The sequence below is a fragment of the Loxodonta africana genome, chromosome 12 (genome assembly GCF_030014295.1).
Source record: "Loxodonta africana isolate mLoxAfr1 chromosome 12, mLoxAfr1.hap2, whole genome shotgun sequence".
In the NCBI taxonomy this organism is placed as follows: domain Eukaryota; kingdom Metazoa; phylum Chordata; class Mammalia; order Proboscidea; family Elephantidae; genus Loxodonta; species Loxodonta africana.
The window spans coordinates 104,908,303-104,928,282 of record NC_087353.1 but is presented as its reverse complement, the minus strand read 5'-3'; the positions used below and the strand labels follow the sequence as shown (position 1 = coordinate 104,928,282).

Genomic DNA, 19,980 nt, shown 5'->3' with positions numbered 1-19,980 from the left:
AAAATGTGATCACCTCCATGATGGAATCTGCTTGAGTAGCCAATCAGTTGAAAGGGAGTTTCCTTGGGGGTGTGCTCTGCATCCAGTACTGGTGGACTTTCCGGCAAGGCTGGTGGGTTTTGCTCTGCGCTGGATCCTGCATTTGGCTTGTCAGCATCTAACCTCAAGTTCTTGGTTCTTGGCCAGCAGCCTGCAGTCTTACCTGCCAATCTTGGGTTTATCAGCCTTCACAGCTGTGAGCCAGCAGCCTACAATCTGACCTATAGACTTTGGGTTCATCAGCCCCTACAGCTACGTGAGTCAGGAGAAGCCTCCAGCCTGACACCTGACCCAAAGACTTAGGACTTGCCATCCTCTACAACCCAGTAACGCATTTCCTTGAGATTAAGCTCTCTCTTTCCCTCCCTCTCCCTCTCTCTATACATATATATATATATATACGTGTGTATATACATATACACACACACATGCATATATATATAGGTGTTTCACTGGTTTTGCCTCTCTCAAGAACCCAGCCGAAGACATTTGGTATCAGAAGTGGTTCTAGAGAAACAAAATTGTAAGTATGAGTTTTCTAAATAGGTTCTCAAATCTGGTTAGTCTTAAAGATGTTGATGGCCCTGCTTGCAGTAGTAAAGAGGGCACTGCTAATCCAGGGTGTGAGGTGGCAACAGAAATACACAAAATATCACCAGTAGGTCAAATATTTGTGAAAAACAAGGCTCTGGGTGATCACAGCTGTGTCTAAAGAGCCTTAGTCTGGGTCGTTACCTGGGGCATGGCCTGAGGCAGATGCCTTACAAGACAATGCTAAATGTTCTCAAAGCAAATTCCCACCACCCACTTTAGCTTCTAGACCTATAACTAGACTTGAGTCCCAGTAGGCCCCAAAAAGTGAAGTACAAAGCGTGACCCAGGAGGAGGTACGTTACACTCCAAAAGAACTGCCTGACTTTTCTAACATGTACAAACAGAAACCTGGGGAATATGTGTGGGAATGGCTGTTAGGGTGTGGGGATTAATGGTACAAGGAACATAAAGATGGATCAGTCTGGGTTTATTGATATGGGTCCACTAAGCACAGGTCCTTCCTTCAGTGCTTCAGCTTGAGAGATTAGGAAAGGATCTAACAGTTGATTTGGTTGGGTTGCTGAAGCATGGATTATGTGGTGGTCTATATTAAATCAAGTTGAAGTACCAGACCTGCTTTGGTATGCTGTAGAAGAAGGTATCCAAAGGCTTAGGGAAACTGGCATGCTAGAGTGGATTTATCAGGTCAGACCTGCAGATCCACACATGGAATGCCGAGAGGACACATCTTTTACCACAATGGTGAGGAACAAATTTGTGAAGGGAGCCCAGCATTCTTAAAGACTGCAATGATTGCTATTTTACGTAAGTCAGATTTGACAGTGGGAACTGCCCTAACTGAATTAAGACACCTAACTACAATGGGGCTGATCGGACACCATGGTGGTAGGGGCCAAGTGGTGGCACTCAATTGTCAAAGACAAGGTGGGCATGGCTACCATAATGGACAGTGGAGTCAAAGCAGTAATCAGAATACTCTGATGTTTCAATTTTCTTTGAGTTTTGATTATTTTTTTAACAGGATGGACAAGCCACCTCTCAATAAGCCTAACATAGTTTTCCCTGCAGTGTCAACACAGATTGTTGTTTCTTCCATTATTCATCCTACAGAGTAGTTTAGGGGCCATGATATATAAGGAAACCCTGGTGGCGTAGTGGTTAAGTGCTACAGCTGCTAACCAAAAGGTCAGCAGTTCGAATCCACCAGGCACTCCTTGGAAATTCTATGGGGCAGTTCTATAGGGTCACTATGAGTCGGAATCGACTCGATGGCAACGGGTTTGGTTTTTTGGTGGCAGATCTCCCAGAAGCCCTTTTGCTTCCCTCCAAGACTGTGGTAATTAAAATTCTAGCCCATCAACCTAAAGGGGTACCTTAAACAGAAGAAATTAAAGAGGACAACCTGGCTAATAGGGCAGCTAAACAAACTGCTTCAAAAATTGTTATGACCCCTGTGTTAGTTAACCCTTCAAATCTTGATATTCATGCAGCCTTAGAACCGCTTTTTAAGCATCAATAGCTAGCCTCTGAAACTGAAATTAAGCATTATAAATATGCTGGCTGTCACCACAATACAACAACCAAATTATGGACAGGACCTGGTAACAAAATTGTTTTTACCAAAGTTCTACTTGTGTCCATGATCCAAAATCTGGATGACCATGCACATTTAGAAAAAGACAGGATGACAGAAACGTCAGAAAAATATGGATGGGGAGACTTCTTTGAAGCAGTTGACCATGGCATTTCTCATTGTTCCACTTGTTCTTGTAATAACATACTCGCTTCTGAAACTCGAGACATTTTAACTCATGATCACCACAACTGGGACCCTCCTTATTACTGTTCTGAACTACTAATAGAAAATTGCCCTCCCAACAAAGCTTCCTTTGAACACCTTTTTGTACATCAAAAATTGGCTTTTGCAGATGAAAATGACACGTGGGAAAAATATAGCTGTCCCCAGGAATCCACTTCAAGGACATGGATGGGACCTAACCAGTTGCCTGTCCTCCCCAAATCTCTCTAGGTTCCTATGATGAAGGCATTACATATTAACTCCCCCCTTAGGAAGAGGTAAAATGATGAAAATGTTGAGGAAATACTAGTGAGGGCATTTCTTTGAAACTGCTGACTACAAAAAACTGCTCCATTTGTTCCCAATTTAATTCAGGAAAACCTTACAAAGTCCCAACTGGAAGATACCCCCTGCCCTCGGGCTGATGGTTAAATGACAAATTGATTTTACTCAGCTTCCACCCTCCAACGGTTATAAATTTGTATTAGTAATGATCTGTAGGTTTCCACACTGGGTGGAGGCCTTTCCGAGCCGTCAAGGCACTGCAACCTTTGTAACAAAGAAACTTTTTGAAAATATCATCCCAACTTGGGGAGCTCCTCAAACTCTTTGCAGTGACCCAGGTACTCACTTTACTGGGCAAGTAATAACAGAGATATGTAAAATTTTTCCTATTTTCCAAAGGCTCCATTGTTCTTACCACCCTAATCGTCTGGTCTTGTAGAAGTGACCAATGACATTACAAAAACCCAGTTAGCCAAACTTTCCACATCTTTGCACTTGTCCTAGGTCCAAGTACTTCCTCTTGTCCTTTTAAACTTAAGATCTACTGCATTCAGGCCACGTAAGTTGAACCCACATGAGATCGTTACCTGATGAACTACGGTCCTCCCTTATTGGTCAGCTTGGACTGACTAATTTAATTTAAAACATTTTATCAAAATATTGTCAGTCCTTAATTCAGTACTCCAAAATACATGCTTCCCAAATAAAGAAAGCCTGTGACAATCAGAAACTGGACACATCCCAAATACCTACTATTACACTTGGAAATTATATCGAACGGTAGAGGCATCAGTTAAAAGACTCTCTTGGGCCATACTGGAAAGGACTTTACTTGGTCCTCCTCACTAACCCTTGTGCTGCCAAATTACAGGGAGTTAAGACTTGGGTTCACCTCTTCCAATTGAAAAAGGCTGCAGCTCAAAGCACCTGGACTGTTCAACCTACAGTGGGACTAAAGGTGAAATTCAGATGCCCGAGTAGCCAAAAGCAGATGATGTCAGTGGTAGACAGCTTTTCCCAAAATCACAGAAAAAGACTTCATGCAAGTTCTTCAAATAACTGGAGTTTGTCTAATGCTTATTGCTTTTTAAACTGCCTTGTTTTAGAAGCTTGGGTTCACTGACTGTTAAGAAATTTTCAAGCAGACCATTGATATCAAACTGAAGAAAAAATTCAAGCCTCAGGTTGCAATACTGAAGGATTCTACTGGGAAAATATTCAATGACACAGGAAGCATCAAAAGAAGATGGAGGGAATACATAAGAGTCACTATACCAAAAAGAACTGATTGACGGTCAACATTTCAGGAGGTGGCATATGATCAGTAACTGATGGTCCTGAAGAAAGATGTCCAAGCTGCGCTGAAGGCACTGGTGAGAAACACGGCTACAGGAATTGATGGATACCAACTGAGATGTCCCAACAAACGGATACAGTGCCGCAGGTGCTCACTCGTCCACCGAGAAATCTGGCAGACAGCTAGCTGACCGACCAACTGGAAGAGATCCACATTTGTGCCCATTCCAAAGCAAGGTGATCCAACAGAATATGGAAATTATTGAACAATATCATTAATATCACACACAAGAAAAATTTTGCTAAAGATCACTCAAAAGTGGCTGCAGCAGTATATTAACAGGGAACTGCCAGAAATTCAGGCTGGATTCAGAAGAGGATGTGGAACCAGGGATATCATTGCTGATGTCAGATGGATCCTTGCTGAAAGCGGAGAATACCAAAAAGGTGTTTACCTGTGTTTTATTAACTATGCAAAGGTATTCAACTGTACGGATCATAACAAGTTGTGGATAACATTGTGAAGAATGGGAATTCTGGAACACGTAATTGTGCTCATGAGGAATCTGTACGTAGATTATGTGGCAGTCAGTCGTTTGAACAGAACAGGGGGATACTGAGTGGTTTAAAGTCAGGAAAGGTGTGCCTCAGGGATGTATCCTTTCACCATACTTATTCAATCTGTATGCTGAGCAAATAATCAGAGAAGCTGGACTATATGAAAAAGAATTCGGCATCAAGATTGGAGGAAGACTTGTTAACAACGTGCATTATACAGATGACACAACCTTGCTTGCTGAAAGTGAACAGGACTTGAAGCACTTATTGATGACAATGAAAGACCACAGCCTTCAGTATGCATTACACCTCAACATAAAGAAAACAAAAATCCTCACAACTGGATCAGTAAGCCACATCATGATAAACAGAAAAGATTGAAGTTGTTAAAGATTTCATTTTACTTGGATCCACAGCAGTCAAGAAATCAAAAGACGCATCGCATTGGGCAAATCTGCTGCAAAGACCTCTTTAAAGTGTTAAAAAGCAAAGATGTCACCTTGAAGATTAAGGTGCACCTGACTCAAGCCATGGTTTTTCAATCACCTCACATGCATGCAAAAGTTGGATGATGAATAAGGAAAACTGAAGATCTGATGCCTTTGAGTTGTGGTGTTGGCAAAGAATACTGAATGTACCGTGGACTGCCAAAAGAATGAACAAATCTGTCTTGGAAGAACAACAACCACAATGTTCCTTAAAAGTAAGGATAGCAAGACTACGTCTCACATAGTTTGGACGTGTTGTCATGAGGGATCAGTTCCTGGAGGACATCATGCTTGGTAAAGTAGAGGGTCAGCGAAGAAAAGGAAGATCCTCAACAAAATGGAATGACACAGTGAGTGCAACAATGGGCTCGAGCATAACAATGATTGTGAGGATGGCACAGGACTGGGCAGTGTTTCATTCTGTTGTACACAGGGTTGCTATGAGATGGAACCAACTGGACGGCACCTAACAACAACAACATCGATACTGGTTTGTTTCACACTCATAGCTATCCTTCTATTATTGGTCTTCTTCCACTTTGTTTATATTACCCCCTATAAGAATCTCTACGCAGGCCACTGGTCTATTTGCTACTTGCTTTATGTTCATTGCTATTCTTATGTTAGTTGCTGTGCTACACACAGTTAGTATCACACCATTTTAATACTCCCTTTTTCCCATGCAAATGACTGAATAAGGTGTTTCATCATAGCCCTTATTTTTATGACATTTGCCCTATTATATTACTTTTGGTTAGTTTTCTTACATCATGAAGCTTTTCTTAAGTATTTTCTTACTGTATTCCGTGACTTTCATTAATGCCTGGCATGAAAATGTCTTTGTTAGATTGTCCGAAGCACTGGCTAGTGCTAGTAATCTCACTGTATATTGGACTTGTCATTCTCCCCCAAAACCAATCTCACTAATTCCAATCCATTAGCATCTCCTGTACTGAGTTATAGTTTTATACCCAGTGCTACTGTTAACCTTAACATCGCTTTTAAGTGAACCATACATGTTAGACTGTGGAATCCTCCTGGATTGTTAGCCCAACCTCAGGTATCATTCTTTAATTTAACCCAACCTATAACACTCAACAAAGCCATGAAACACTTGAGAGCTTGCTTTGCAAAACCCAAAGGTGTTCATGTTTGCCAAATTCATTATTCTGTCCAACACAGAGAATTCCATAGATACTTTGAGATTTTATCAAGTAAGGCAAAGGAATTACCTGACTGCATAAAGAAGGACTCATCTCCTCTTTGTTCTAGACTCTGGGATCCCCTAAAGATGGGATATTTACCTATCTGTAACAATTCTTTAACAGAATATTGGCTTGAACAAGTTAATCAAAACATTCTCTACCCACATTGTTGTACTGGAAATAACATGATCTGTGCTCCTTATGGATATGTATTTTTATGTGGAGGATTAGACTACCCCACTGAAAAAAGATCAAACCCAAGTAATGAACCTATCCTTGAGCATTACCCTGCCTAGAGGGATGGAACCTGATGGGCCAATGTACCGCTCAGACTAGCCTTTTAACGGCCAAGCTGTTCCTTTAACGTAATCTTGATCTACACAGACTCCTACTCCCCAATCATGGAAGCAGGATGCTAAGCAATGTCATGGTAAAGAGGCTGGGTGGTGCTGGGTTACCTACACAGATGTGTATGAGGTCTTAAAAAGCTTGTTGAAACAAGCGGCCACCTTAAAATATAGCATATGCAGGGTGGTGCTTGGCTATCCATATGGTAACACCTGGGGTCTTAAAGTCTCATTCAAGTGAGCAACCACCTAAGGAAATGACATAACAAGCCCACGTGGAAGAATGCATTCTTTCACCAGTGATCAGAGGATGTTCACGAATATCCGTTATCAAAAGGAGAGAAAATGTATGAGAGTTCCAATAAGGAGGTGTTTTGACCTTAGTTGCCTGGGTCTGAGCCCGAACTCCATCTTGATCCCTGCTTACTCCTCTAACAACCATCAACCTTTGTAAAGGCTTAAACTTAAAGTTAAGGAAATGTTTTTCTTTGTGGTTAAACAAAGCTTGTGACAGAGATTTCTTGAGGGGCTCTTGATGCAGATGGCTTATCAGAAATCTCCCGCACAAGCAGCCCTCAGGAATCGTTTTGCCCAAAGAGCTATTTTAACAGAATGTTCTTACCATTGAATGCCTTGTAATCATCTTGGGACCACCCTATCCTCCTCTAGTCACCTACTTATGCTATTTAGGAATGTAACCTATCAAAATAGTCCAGCTATGTCCTTTACACCAATCCCTATCAATTCCCCACTTTGAGATGTCCAAAAATCATCAAGCACCAATCAGAAATTTTCAATTGCCTCATATGCATGTGAAAGCTGGACGATGAATAAGACCAAAGAACTGACACCTTTGAATTATGGTGTTCGTGAAGAATATTGAGTATATCGTGGACTGCCAAAAGGATGAACAATCTATCCTGGAAGAAGTACAACTAGAATGCTCCTTAGAAGCAAGATGGCGAGACTATGTCTCACTTACTTTGGACATGTTATCAGGAGGGATCAGTCCCTGGATAAGGACACTGTGCTTGGTAAAGTAGAGGGTCAGCAAAAAAGAGGAAGACCGTGAAAGACATAGGTTGACCCAAAGGCTGCAATAATGGGCTCAAGCATAAAACGACTGTGAGGATGGTGCAGGATGGGACAGTGTTTCGTTCTGTTGTTCATGGGGTCACTATGACTCCAGCCGACTCAACGGCACCTAACAACCACAATTCCTGATATTATATAAATGTACCTGCTTGCCTTCAGGATCTCCGAGCTTTTGGTTTCGAGTCTTTGGTTTTAGTGAAAACAAACGTGTCCAAATGTGAACTGTTTGAACCTCTAATAAACTTCCTTGCTCTTGAGTAGTATTTTTACCCGAAGACAATATGCAATGTCAGAATAGGCGAATCCGCGGAGACAGAACGTCAGTTAGTGATTACCTGGGGCTGAGGAGGGGAGAATGGAGGGTGACTGCTAATGGACAAGGGTTTCTTTTTTAGGTGAGGAAAATGTTCTGGAATTAGACGGTAGTGATGGTTGCCCAACTCTGTGACTATACTAAAAACCACTGAGATGTATGCTTTTAAAGGATGAATTTTAGGATGTCTCTCAATAAAGCTATTCCTTCAAACAACAAAACTTGAACTTCAAGAACAGAGAATACAGCGTTTAGCCTTTTCTCCCCTAAACCAGAATTGGGTAGGATAAATCCCGGCAGACTGCTTTGCCCTACCTCGGCTTTTCTCCCGACCTCCGTATTTGTTTTCTGACAACACACAGGCAGATGGAGGCCGTCGCGCGGACTCAGGCCCACGCTAGAACCCACGCTGAGCGTCTCCGCGAAAGCGCGAGGCGAAGCGTAGTCGGTCATCTCCACCGCCCAGCAGGGCCGCAGTTACCAGGCAACACGGAAGCCCCGCCCCCGGCCTGACCAATCAAGTACATCCGCTCGCAGGGCGAGCGCCGCACGTACACCAGACAGAACGCAAACTCGCGCAGACTCCGCCCCCGACACCCCGCCCAGCCAATCAGAAAGGAGAGGGATGCGCGTGCCTTGCGTGCGACCGTTGCCCCGCGGCCGGACTTGGCGCCCCTCCCCCACGCCCTAAATTCTGACCGCGAGTTCGGGCCCGCAGGCCCGGAGGGTAGGGGGCGCCCGGGAGGCGAGGGTCACTTCCCGGCATGCACCTGGGCGGCGGCCCGCGCGCTTCCCCCGGCCTCGGGAGGAGAAAGTGCCCAGAGAGTCGCCCGCTCCTCATGGCGGCGGGGCAGGCGTACGCACCTGAGGGCACCGGCCTGTGGGCCGCGCTGGGCCGGCCGCTGGGTCCGAGGGCTGGGCCGTCGGGAGCGGCCGCGGTGGCCGTGGGCCGAGGCCGGCGGTCGGGAGCCCGGCGCGTCTGCGGCGTCCGAGGGCTCCAGCGCCGCACTGTCCCTTCTTTTTCTGTCCCCGTTTTTTTTTTTCCCTTTTTGTTCGCTTCCTGAAGCGCAGCCTTGGCGCGTGTGTCCGCAGCGCCCCCAGTGGGAGCTGGCGTTTCCGGTGCGGCCGAATCCGGCGGGGCGGCTGGCTGGTCGGGGCTGAGTCCCGTTCCGCCGAATTCCCGACGTGCGTGACCTAAGATGCGGTCTTCGCGGGCGGCGGCCCAGGTCTTCTCGCCCTGGATGTCGCCCCCCGACGTCGATGCCGTTGCATCCTTTTACCTAATACTTGTAGCTTTAAAGCAGTTCCGTCACCAGTCGCGTTACCGTTGAATCGCTTTAAGGACGTTATGCGTTACAACCTGCAACAGCGTGTCCTGAACGTTTGGTGAGGTCGGCGACGTCGCTGATGCCGATCAAGACCTGCCCAACCTTACATGTCACAGTAGTGCAGTTCAGTCTGGGGACATGGCATCTATTTTAAATATGTCAAAAAGAGAAGAAATAGAATGATACCAACCATTTACTCATTGCCCAGATTTTACATCTTGCCTTACCTCATATTTTTCAGAAGTAAGATATTACAGATACAATTGAAGGCACCATCCGTTTCTCTGTCTTTCTTCCCTAGAGGGAACCCCTATAATAATATGCACTTTCATGTGCAAAAAGACAACTGTTCCAAATTTGCTGATTTCTTTCCTGTAAGTGGCTGTCAGAGGTATGCTGCCTAGTCATAACATTGTCAAAAATTAAATCTGTCCCTTCAAGCTAAAGATGACAATGCAGCAATGAATTTTTTTTTAAAATAACATTTATAAAAGGGATGTTTGGAAATATTTCCATTATGTTAGTTTGTTACAAAATATGAGGGTTTCACCTGTAAAACTCATGTTTGCTCACTTAACCCTGGAAACAATTTTCTAACCTGTTGAACCATTATACATGAAGAGTTTCGGTGTTTTGAAAACTTTTGTTAAAAGCATCAAAATAGTGTCGAGCATCATCAGAAAGAACTGATTGACATCAAGAAGGCTCGTGTATACTCACTCATTTCTCTCCTCTCATTCTGTCATGAACCCATTCCAATCCAGTTATTGCCCTCCCACCCCACTACAACTGCTCTTTCCAAGGTCACAAGTGACCTCCACATTGCTAAGTTCAATGGTCATCTTTCAGTCCAGAATTGCTTCATCTATCAGCATTTGACATAACATCACTGAGTCCTCTTGGAAACACCTGTGGGCTTCCAAGACACCACAATGGGATGCTGTCCTACCCTTCCCTGGATGCTCCCCTGTCTTGCTGGTGCCTCTTTTTTCCAACCTTTACATAGTGCAGTGCTCCGGGTTTCAGTCTTAGCCTCGCTGATGTCTACTCTCACTCCTTAGATGATTTCATCCAGTTTCAAGGCTTTAAATACCACTGATAAGCTTATGACTCATACATATATTTAGCTGAGGCCATCCTCCTGAACTCCAGATCTATGTGGTCAGCTGCCTGCCCTGAAATCTTCACTTGGAAGATGAAAAAGCATCTCAAGAGGAACGTGTTCCAGCTTCTCCACAGGTCCTCCTACGGTCTTCCCCATCTCAGTGCAAATCTGTTCTTCCAATTACTCGGGTCAAAAACCCTAGAGTTATCCTGTACTCCTCCCACACACCACACTAATTCTGCAGATAACACAGCCAACTGTAACCTCACCCAGATTCTGCCACTACAATAGGAAGAACAAATGATGACCAAATCACAATAGGGTTTCTTGCAGAAATGGAAAAACACACCCTAAAATCCAAGGGATCCTGAACAGCCAAAATAATATTGAAAAAGAACAACAGAGTTGGAGGACTTACACATCCCAATTTCAAAACTTACTACAATGCTACAGTAATTAAAACAGGGTTGTATTAGCATAAGGATAGACTTATAGCTCAATGGATTAGAATAGAGAGCACAGAAATAAATCTTCACATAGAAATAAACCTTGACATAGAAATAAACCTATAGTCAACAACTTTTTCTAAATTTTATTTTGTTGTTGAGAATATACACAGCAAAACATACATCAACAGTTTCTACATGTACAATTCAGTGACATTGATTATATTCCTCAAGTAGTGCAACCATTCTCACCCTCTTTTTTGAGTTGTTCCTCCCTCATTAACATAAACTCACTATCCCGTAATGTTCCTATCTAACCGTTCAAGTTGTTGTTGTCAATTTGGTCCCATACAGATACCAAGAAAACCAAACCCGCTGCCGTCGAGTTGATTTCAACTCATAGTGACCCTATAGGACAGAGTAGAACTGCCCCATAGAGTTTCCGAGGAGCACCTGGCAGATTCGAACTGCCGACCTTTTGGTTAGCAGCTGTAGCACTTAACCACTACGCCACCAGGGTTTCCCCCATACAGATAGATCTTGAAAAAGCACAATGCTCAAGCCAGACATTCTTTACTAGTTGAGCTAAACTATTATTTGATTTGAAGAAAACTTCAGGGTTTAAGATTTAAAGGTTATCTCAGGGCAATAGTTTTAGGGGCTCATCCAGCCTCCATGGCTCCAGAAAGTCTGGAGTCCATGGTAATTTGAAATTCTTTTATGTATTCTCCCTCTTTTGATTGGGATTCTTCTATAGAATCTTTGATCAAAATGTTCAGTAATGGTAGCATGGTACATTGATTTTTGACAAGGGTGCCAAGATAATTCAGTTGGTAAAGAACAGCCCTTCAACAAATGGTGCTGGAAAAACTGGATATCCACATGCAAAAGAATGAAGTTGGAACCTTACTTCACACCATATACAAAATTAACTCAAAGTGGATAAAACACCTAAATTTAAAAGCTAAAACTAAAAAAATTCTTAGAAGAAAACATAAAAAACCAAAATTTGTTGCCATCAAGTTGATTCTGACTCATAGAGACCCTATAGGACAGAGTAGAACTGTCCCATAGGGTTTTCAAGGAGCAGCTGGAGGATTTGAACTGCTGGCCTTTTGGTTAGCACCCAGACTCACATAAGGACACGTTATTATGATTAAGAATCTGGAAATGGTTTCTTAAATACGACACAAAAATCATGGGCAACACAAGAAACAACAGATAAACTGGACTTCATTAAAATTAAAAAATTCTGTGTCTCAAAGGACACTATCAAAAGGTTTCGACATAGACAAATAAACCAATAGGACAGAATAGAGAATCCAGAAATAAGCTGCATATGTATGAACAACTAATTTTTTTATACAGGCACAAAGGCAATGCAATGGAAAAAGATAACTTTTTTCAATAATTGTTCTGAAACAGTTGGATATCTATATATAAAAAAAAACTCATTTGGATTCATACCTTGTGCAATATAAAGAAATGAACTCAAAGTGGATCACAGACCTAAATATAAAATCTAAACTATAAAATGTCAAGAAGAAAACATAGGAGAAAATCTTTGTTATTTTAGGTTAGGCAAAGAATTCTTGGATAACGCTAAAAGCACAATCCATTGAAAAAAATTGATAAATTGAACTTCATCAAAATTTAAAACTTCTGCCCTTAAAATGACACTGTTAAGAGAATGAAAAGACAAGGCATAGACTGGGGAGAAAATCTGTGCAAAGCTTATATCTGATAAAGGACTTTTATCCAGAACATATAAAGAACTCATAAGCAAATAAACAACCCAACTTAAAAAATAGAAGATTTGAGCAGACACTTTACCAAAGAAGATATACAGACGTCAAATAAGCATGTGAAAATATGTTCAATATCATTGATCATTAGGGAAATGCAAATTAAAAACCACGAGACACTTTTACACACCTATTAGAATGTCTACAAACTAAAAAGACTGATTATACCAAGTACTAAGGACGATGTGGAAGAACTGGAACTCATGTACACTGTTATCAACCAGTTACTGCCTAGTCCATTCTGACTCAGGGCGATCCCATGTATTTCAGGGTAGAATTGTGCTCAATAGGTTTTCAATGGCTATGATCTTTTGGGAATAGGCTGCTAGCCCTTTCTCCTGAGGTGCCTCTGGGTGGATTTGAGCTAGTAGCTGAGCCATGAACCATTTGCACCACCCAGGGACTGCATACCCTGCTGGTGGAATGTAAAATGGGGCAGCTGCTTTGGAAAAATTTAACAGTTCCTCAAAATGTTAAACATAGATTTATTATATGACCTGGAAATTCTGCTCCAACGTATATAGCCACATGAATGAAAATATACTTCCACACAAAAATTTGTACACAAATGTGCACAACTAAAACATCTATCAACTGAACAATGAGTAGATAAATAAAATGTGGCATAACCATACAATGGAATATTATTCAGCAATAAAAAGGAATGTAGTGATGCATGCTACCACATGGATGAACCTTGAAAACATTGTGCTAAGTGAAAGAAGCTGGTCACAAAAGAACGTATACTGTATGATTCCAGTGAAATGAAATGCCCAGAATAGGCAAATCTATATATAGACAGAAAACAGATTAATGATTACCTAGGGCTAAGGGTAGGGGACCGGGGTGGGGGAGTGGCTGCTAAAGTGAATGGGGTTTCTTTTGGGGGTTATAAAAATGTTCTAAAATTAGGATGTGGGGCCAAGATGGCAGAGTAGCCAGACACTTCTGGCGATCCCTCTTACAACAAAGACCCGAAAAAACAAGTGAAATGATTTTATTCATCACAAGCTAGGAGCCCAGAGTTAGAAAATGAACTGAGAGGCAGAGGGAGGGAGAGACAGTTCAGAAGCAGAGAGGAGTTGCCGGATCTGAATCGCTGGGAACCCTCAGGCACCATTCCCGGGAGCAGCTGCGGTGGGCTGGTACTAGCGATTGGCCACAGATTCCTTAGGGAGAAGCAGCCCGCTGCACAGCCTACTCACACCTCTGGAACCGGAGAATGGTGCTCTCGGCAAAAGCTATATACTTGCGTATATTTTACCGCACCCCCCACCCTCAAGTAGCTTCAGTGGCTGTGGGTTTCCCTGGGCCTGCGATAGGCCCTGTTGAGCACCAGGAACCATTCTCCTGGCCTTGGAGAAGGAATAAATTTGCAATTGTGGGAAAAGATAATTTGCCAGCTCCGCTAACTGGGGGAGCTCGGACAGAAGCTGCTCCTGTCCAGGCATAAATGGTCCATGGACTTTGAATACCTTTCCCCCCTGCATGGACCTGTGTGGGCCCATTTTGGGAGAATAAGCCCTTGTTAGTAGACTGTAACTGTTTCAGCTGTGCGGTGGAGAGGTGGATGTTTGATATTTGCCTATTAAACAGGGTCCTCACCTACCCACATCAGGGGCCTAAGGACTGGTGGCTCCACTCAGGTCACCCAGGCACCCACAACAGGGGTCCAAGGATAACTGGTACCTCCCAGTCCTTACAACCAAAACCATTGGGTGCCCATGGTCCATCTTCGAACCCACCCACCTGTACGCTCTAGTGAAGAGGGATGTGCTTTCCTTAGAGAAACTTGAGGGACGATTCTCAGCCCCCTGCTTTGCTCAGAGTGTGACCCCCTGCTGCAACCAGATACCAATACCTACACCAATTACCCCTAGCCCTCTAAGACTGTAGGACAGAGCCTGTACCACACTCTTGATGACCAGCTACCTGGACACCTGAGCTGAACCCATACAAGAAAAGCAAAGGGACTTCTAGACTGATATACCTGATAACAGCTCTAGCCATCTGGTGACAGGACGTCAGAGCTTCAAAGGTGAAAATAATCAAGCTAGTTCACTCAATCAACTCATTTGGGCATACTAAAACAAAACAAAGCAAGAAGCTAGGATACAGTAAGCAAACAAAATAAACTAATACAATAACTTATAGATGGCTCAGAGACAACAGTCAATATCAAATCACATAAAGAAACAGACCATAATCACTTCAACAAGCTCTCAAAACAAAGAATCCAGGGATCTTCTAGATGAAAGTGCCTTCCTGGAATTACCAGATGTAGAATATAAAAGATTAATATACAGAACCCTTCAAGACATCAGGAAGGAGATCAGGCAATACGCAGAACAAGCCAAGGAACACATAGATTAAACAGTTGAAGAAATTAAAAAGGTTATTCAAGAACATAATGAAAAATTTAATAAGCTGCAAGAATCCATAGAGAGACAGCAATCAGAAATTCAGAAGATTAACAATAAAATTACAGAACTGGGCAACTCGGTAGAAAGTCAGAGGAGCAGCATTGACCAAGCAGAAGGCAGAATTGGTGAGCTTGAAGATAAAGCACTTGACACCAATATATTTGAAGAAAAATCAGATAAAAGAATTTAAAAAAATGAAGAAAACTTAAGAATCATGTGGGACTCTATCAGGAGAAATAACCTACGAGTGATTGGAGTACCAGAACGGGGAGGGATAACAGAAAATACAGAGAGAATTGTTGAAGATTTGCTGGCAGAAAACTTCCCTGATATTGTGAAAGATGAGAAGATATCTATCCAAGATGCTCATCGAACGACACATAAGGTAGATTCTAAAAGAAAGTCACCAAGACATATTATAATCAAACTTGCCAAAACCAAAGATAAAGAGAGAATTTTAAGAGCAGCTAGGGATAAAAGTCACCTGTGAAGGACAGTCAATAAGAATAAACTCAGACTACTCGGCAGAAACCACATGCAAGCAAGAAGGCAATGGGATGACTTATATAAAGAATTGAAGAAAAAAACTGCGCACCAAAAATCATATATCCAACACTATTTTTAATGAGAGCAAAATGGCTTAACAAAAAGCATATTTATTTAAAATTATTGTTTATTTCATCTTTATACCATTTTTAAATTTCTTTGTATATTTTATAAAGTATCGTGTGTAAATAATTTATTACTTTTTTCATGCTCAAAATTTTACTCATAGGGATTCATAATCACAATAATTTGGAGACCAATGGCCTAAAAAGTTGAACAATCTTGTTCTCAGGAAATTGAAAGAAAATTTTATTTACAAGTAGAGGGATGGATCCATTTATGCAGAGGACTGAAGCCAATTTTAATATTAGAGAATACCACATCCATGGATGAAAAGGTTCAAGATTGTAAAATATCATTTCTCCTAGTTAATTTCTCTGAATTAGCTCAAGAATTTAATACAATTCCAGTCAAAATCCCAGTGAGATTTTTATGCAACTTGACAAGATGATTTAAAAATTTATATGGAAGTAAATGTTATGAATAGCAAAGGCAATTTTGTTAAAAATAAAGAACAAAAGAGAGACCTGATCGAATAAAAGTCACAGCATATTATGAAGCTGTAGCATTTGAAATGTAATTTTAATACAAAAATAGTAAGTGGAGCCAATGTGACACCCTATACAGACACATCATGCCATCCCTTTGCAGCAAAGGCCCAAAAATGTTAAGTAAAACAGATACAAATATCAGTCCTGGAACCCTAAGTATCATTGAAGGGATAAAGCACTAGATCAAACACTGAATAGAAGAAGAAACTGATGGAAAACGGAGAACAAGGAGTGATAGAGAATGGAGGTCCCCTGCCAACTAACATGGCACAACGTCGCCATCTTGGACCACAGCCAGTGATGACCCCAGATAGGGAGTATGGGAAGGCAACTTCACGGAGCTCCCAACAGGAGAAACAGCACGCAGTAACCAGAGAACCACACTTTCCCACCCCTCACCCTTCTGGTGAGTAGAAGCAAGAAACCCCCATCCAAGAAGTCCCCACTGCAAGGGTCTAAAATATGAGCCCCTCATCCCGGGCATGCCCCACCCCCTCCTGCCATGTTTTTTTTTTTTTTCTCTTTCTTTTCTTTCTCTCTCCCACCTAACCCCATATTCCACTTACCCCCCTCTCCACCATCCCCCAACAAACTGCCAAGGCCAGAGAGCCACTGGCCACCACCACCCTGGGTCTGCCCCACCCCCATCCACTGTGTCATCTTTTTTTCTCTTTCTTCCTTTTTTTTTTTCCTTCCACCTAGCCCTGTGTACCACTTCCCCGCATTCCCACTGGCCCTATTGCACTGCCGCAGCTAGAGCGACACCAGCCCAATACGTCCTGGGTCTGCCCTGCCCCACCCACCATGCTGCCACTTTTTTTTTTGCTTTTGTTTTCTTTATCCCTCCCACCTACCCCCATACATCACCTCCCCTCTCTTCCCACCAGCCCTTGGGTCTGCCCTGCCCCCACCATGCTGCCAGTTTTTTATTTACTTATTTTTTTCTCTTTCTTCCTCCCACCTAGCCCCATATGCCATTTCCACCCCCTTCCCACTGGCCCTTGCTGCACTGCCTCGGCTAGAGAGCCACTGGTGCACAGTGCAGCTGCTACCCCTGGTCAGCCCCACCCCCATCCACTAGTCCCCACCACGTGGGCATTGTTTTTCTTTTTCCCTTCCACTTGGCCCAGGACATCATCTCACTCCCTTCTAGGCCCCCAGGTCTGCCCCACCCTCACTCACTGGCCCCCACCGTGCTGCCGTTTTTTTTTCTTTTTCTTCCTTTTCTTTATCCCTCACACCTAGCCCCATATACCACCTCCCCCAACTTCCCGCTGAGCCCTGGCATGCTGCCACAGCTAAGTGCCACTGGCTCACCACCACCCCAGTTCCACCCTGCCTCCAACCACCAGCTATGACTGCATTGCCATTTTTTCTTTCACCATCCCACCTAGCCCGATAAGCTACCTTCCCTCCCTTCCTACTGATCCCTGGACCCACCCTGCCCCCACTCCCAAGCCCCTGCTGTGCTGCTGTTTTTTTTCTTTTTTCCTTCTTACTTTGCTTTTTCCCCTCCCACATAGCCCTGTATGCCACCTGCCCCCCTCCCTGCTGGCCCCTGAAGCATCACTGCAGATAGATTGCCACTGGCACACCAGACTACCACTGTCCCAGGTCTGCCCCACCCCTATCATGCTGCCATTTATTTTATTTTTCTTTCTTTCTCCCTCCCACCTACCTCCATACACAGCCTCCCCCTTCTCCCCACCGGCGCCCAGGTCTACACCACTATGATGTACCAACTACACTTTTTTTCCTTCCTTCTTTCTTTTTTCATTTCTTTCTTCCCCCCACCTATCCCTGAATGCCACCCCACCTTTCCGCTGGCCGCTACTGCACTGTTGTGCCTAGAGCATCCTCGTGCTCAGGACCAATGCTGCACAGGGGGCCCACACTGCCCCTCTCTTCCCAACACATGATCAGGTGCTGAACGGTGGGAAGTGAGCATGTACCACTTCCTGTATGACATCCCCACTCACCTGATAAGGGGAAAATATGAGGAGGCCAACAAGACCAGCCCAGTCCTCCCTCAGCCACCTTGCCAAACCAATGTACAGTGAAGATGTACCCTGCCTGCTGCTGACCTGCTCACCCTGACAAGAAGTTAAAAGCTATTGTGCCCACAGATGAGCAAGCAGCAAAGCACAACAGGCCAGCCCTCCCTGACATACCAAAACAACAAAAAAGCAGTACAAAACAAATGAACATACAATCATTAAATAAAGAAAATAATACCTTAATGTCTCAGAGACAGCAGACAATATCAAAACAAATATGTAAAAAAACAGGAAAAGATGGCTCCAGCAAGTGAGCAAAATAAAGAAACAGATAACCTTTCAATAGAAGAAAAGCCAACGGAAACTACCTAACATGAAACTCAAAAGGCTAATATTTAGGGCTCTCAAAGAAATCAAGGAAAACAAAGATAAAGCCAACAAAACCATAGCCAAAATCAAGGAAAATACAGACAAAGCAACAGAAGAATTTAGAAAAAGAACACAAGAACATAACATCGAAATAATTAATTAGAAATCATACAAAAACAGCAACTAGAAATCCAAAAGATAAATACAAAATTTCAGAAATGGACAGCTCAATAGATTTTAGGAGTGTATTTGAAACAATGGAAGACAGAATCAGTAAGATTGAAGACAAATCCATAGACACCACTTTGTTTAAGGAAAAATCAGAGAAAAGAATGAATAAAACCTAAGAATCTTGTAGGACAGAATCAAGAACAAAAATTTGTGCATGATTAGAGTTCCAGAACAGGAAGAGAAAATGGAAAATACAGAGAAGACTGTTGAAGATTTGCTGGCAGAGAACTTCCTAAACATCATGAAAGACCAAAAACTGACCATCCAAGAAGCTCAATGAACCCTACATAGGATAGACCCCATAAGAAAGTCACAAAGACATAGCATTATCACACTTGCCAAAACCAGACAAAGAAAGAATCCCGAGAACAGCTCAAGAAGAATGAAAAGTCACTTATAAAGGGGAAACAATAAAACTAAACTCTGATTACTCACCAGAAACTATGCAGGCAAGAAGACAATGGAATCACATATATAAAACCTTGAAAGAAAAAAATACTGCCAACCAAGAATAATGTATTGTGCAAAACTGTCTCCCAAAAGTGATGGCGAAATTAGATCTTTCCAGATAAACAGAAATTAAGAGAATAGGTAAAAACCAAACCAAACTTACAAGAAATATTAAAGGGAGTCCTTCACTTAGAGAACCAACACCATCAAACAACAACTGGACTCTAGGACACAGCACAGCATCAGCCAGATACCAACTGTCATGGATTGAATTGTGTCACTCAAAAAATGTGTGTATCAATTTGGCTGGGCCATGATTTCCGGTATTGTGTGATTTTCCTATATGTTGTAAACCTTGCCTCTATGATGTTAAAGAGGGGGGATGGGCAGAAGTTGTGTTCATGAGGCAGTACTCAATCTACAAGATTGGATTGTGTCTTGAGGCAATCTCTTGAGATATAAAAGAGAGATGCCAGCAGAGAGACATGGGGACCTCATACCACGAAGAAAATAGTGCTGAGAGCCAAGCTCATCCTTTCGACCTGGGGCCCCTGTGTGGAGAAGCTCCTAGTCTGAGGGAACATTGATGAGAAGGCCAACAGAGAAAGCCTTTCCCTGGAGCTGACGTCCTGAATTTGGACTTTTAGCCTACTTTACTCTAAGGAAATAAACTTCTCTTTGTTAAAGCCA

General features: G+C 42.8%; 1 protein-coding gene across 4 annotated transcripts in view; it reads right to left on the bottom strand.

The window, feature by feature from the left end:
* LOC100666198 (general transcription factor II-I repeat domain-containing protein 2-like) overlaps positions 1 to 9,033 on the bottom strand; it is a 75,264-nt gene extending 66,231 nt beyond the window's left edge. For 3 of the 4 annotated variants that reach the window (XM_064296090.1, XM_003416549.4, XM_064296091.1), the window contains exon 1: positions 8,844 to 8,947. The gene's annotated coding sequence lies outside the window, so the exon portion shown is untranslated. Of the gene's footprint in view, positions 1 to 8,843 lie in introns of all 4 variants that reach the window. The other variant, XM_064296094.1, reaches the window with a different exon arrangement.
* Between the last annotated feature and the right edge of the window lie 10,947 nt (positions 9,034 to 19,980).